Source organism: Peromyscus eremicus, unplaced genomic scaffold (assembly GCF_949786415.1).
Source record: "Peromyscus eremicus unplaced genomic scaffold, PerEre_H2_v1 PerEre#2#unplaced_1689, whole genome shotgun sequence".
NCBI lineage: Eukaryota > Metazoa > Chordata > Mammalia > Rodentia > Cricetidae > Peromyscus > Peromyscus eremicus.
The window spans coordinates 16,405-19,138 of NW_026735924.1; positions in this window are offsets into that span (position 1 = coordinate 16,405).

Genomic DNA, 2,734 nt, shown 5'->3' on the forward strand with positions numbered 1-2,734 from the left:
TGGGTGTCACCACATCATGAGAAACTGTATTAAAGAGTCACAGCATTAGGAGGGTTGTGAACCCTTGGTTCAGGTCAAAATCTCTTGTAGCTCAGGCTTGCCTCACATTATGTAATCGAGAATTTGCTTTGAACACCTAATCCTGCCTCTGTCTCCCAGTGCTGGAAAGCAAGTCCTGCAACTCCTTCCAATATGAGCCTTGACTGATCTGTGAAAAAGAAAAATAGACCAGTGAATAAGTATCTTCCAAATTCTCTAGATTTTATTTTGCATATACAAATGAGGTGGAACTTGTGTAAGAATTGAGTTCACTGGCCAACTATAAAGCACGTGTAGTCACAGCAGAGAGAGAGATGAGGAAGAAAGAGGGTGAAAACTTTCCTGCTGTGATAGTAGTTGACATTAGCAATGAGTAGTGAGGTTATCAATGTTACAAGATCAATAAATGTTCTGACTGGCCATTTCATGGGTCCACAGACCAGGCAATCAAGAATCTGGATACCAAAGAACTGAAATTTTGTAAAACCAAATTAGAGTAGTTACACCATTTGAACCTGAGAAGTAGGACTGGATAGAATGGTATGGCCCTGCCTAACATGACTGTGTTTTCCAGGTTTAAGATGTATACCCCAAGAGAAATAGTGTGAGTAGTACTTGGTGTCCTCTAATACAAATCCCTGGTCTCTGGAGCACATGGCCATAAAGCCTGTTTCAAATTTTTAACAAAATTATTTGGGATTATATTTACATTATTACCACAATGTCTTCCTGTTGTGCCCAGATCCTGACCCCCAGAGAGACCACCAAAGATGAGCATGCCAGAATGCAAAAGCAAGGTTTAATTCTGGATATACAAGCCTAAGCAGGGACTTTGTCCAATATAGTCAATGCAGTGGAGGCTGGAGGAAGTGCCTGCCTGTCTGCAAGCTCAGTTTTTAAAGGCAAAAGCCACAAGGTTACATCATTTAGAGGTGCTAGTACGGGTACAATTCTGATTGTTTCGCTTCTAGGAGCTTTCTAGAAGTCATGGCTTAATCTTACTTCTAAGGGAGTGGTTACCCGCCACCATTCCTCATTGGCTGCCCTCAGGTAGGGACATTTCTGTGGTCAGTTACCCTGGAAACCAGGGAGAGGACAATCCATAGTCCAGCAGTCATTACCTCATGACTACGTTGTGACTCTGTACTATTACACTTCCTGGTTTCTGGAATCTGGACTGATTTGTTTCAGTAACTACTGGCCTATTCCTAGAAGGAGAAATCTTAGGCCTTAGTTTTTGGGTGAAAGCATTTTGGTCTTATTTCTAAGATGGATCATTTTGGTCTCACATTCCCTGCTTTCATACCCTCCCATAGACCCTTCATTGTGTTCTAATCCATGGTTTCTTTTTGTTTAAGAACAGTTACTGTTTGAATGTGACCTGTATTTGGTTGCAGGATTTCCCAGTTGTGAAGCAACAGTTTGGTTGCACTGGATTTTGATTATGTAATGAACAGTGCACCCATAGAAGCATGTGCCTTGGAAGAAAAACAGGAAGTGCTCTAGAGATTAGAGAATTTTACTAAAATACCAAATCTTCTGGTTAGTGTCCTATCCAATCAAGTGTGGAAGGACCCACCTGGGAGGGTTTATTTTCCCTCTGAGGCCTTTGAAATCTGCTCACCCAGTAGGGAGACTGCTAATATCCTGAAGCCCAGGTGAAGTCTCTGATGTGGGACTCTGGGGAGTGTTAGCAATTAGGAACACCAGTAGGAGGTAGCTTCCAAATTCTTTCTAGGATTCTCCTCTTGTTCTGCTTTAGGGATCTATAAGGAAGTCCACAAACCTATGCTGTGGTGAGTGTAGCACGTTCAGTGCAGGTCTGTTGAGCTTTCTTTTCTGCTGGGACTAGGATGAACCATGATCCAGACTGTGGTTCTGTTGGTCCATGTGTTAACCTCGGCACTAGTGCTTGTCCTCTGAGCCTTCCTGTGTATGGATTTCTTGAGTATGTAAGTATGTAGATACTCTGCAGCCCTGCATGGGAAGATAGGATGCTTGTATATCACTGTCCAGTATGTGCCCATGGCCCAGTTTTTAGTGTGTGGTGTATAGCAATAATGCCTGCAATGCCACCACCCTTTCTCTATGTTCTAGCCAGAGGCTGTGGATCAAAAAACAGAGACAAGAGACAGCAGGTCATTCGCCTCAGCAGAATGCCAAATGTCATTTATTGAAGGAGGAAGGAAACCTTAAATACAGTCTTACAGCACAATTGGAGAACCCCAGAAGGCAGAAGTTCCCTACTGATGTTTACAATCTTGCATCTAAGCTCTTAACACACAATATGCAGGATACACAAACAAGGAACTTCCCTTAAGCATTGAGGAGGGTGGAAACTGGCAGGGAATTAGCATAGGGAGGACATCAAGGTCAAGGTCAGCAAGGAAGGCTGCAGAAATTTCGCAGTTGTGCATTGTGTTGTGTTGTGGATAGGGCAGAATCCACATCTTGTGCCAAAATCCATGTGACAGGAATCATTCATAACTAATAAGAAGTCTTTGTGTCATGATTTGAGAGCTGGTTGGTGGTCTAAATGAAAGCCTGCTACAGATCCCCACTCACTCTTTCTCATAGAAGGTTTCTCTTCAGATATTACTATTGCATATATATTTGTATGTCTATATTCATAAATAAATATGAGCTGCTGAGTCCATTTGGTATTTTTTCTATTTATATGATTTCAGTGCAGTCC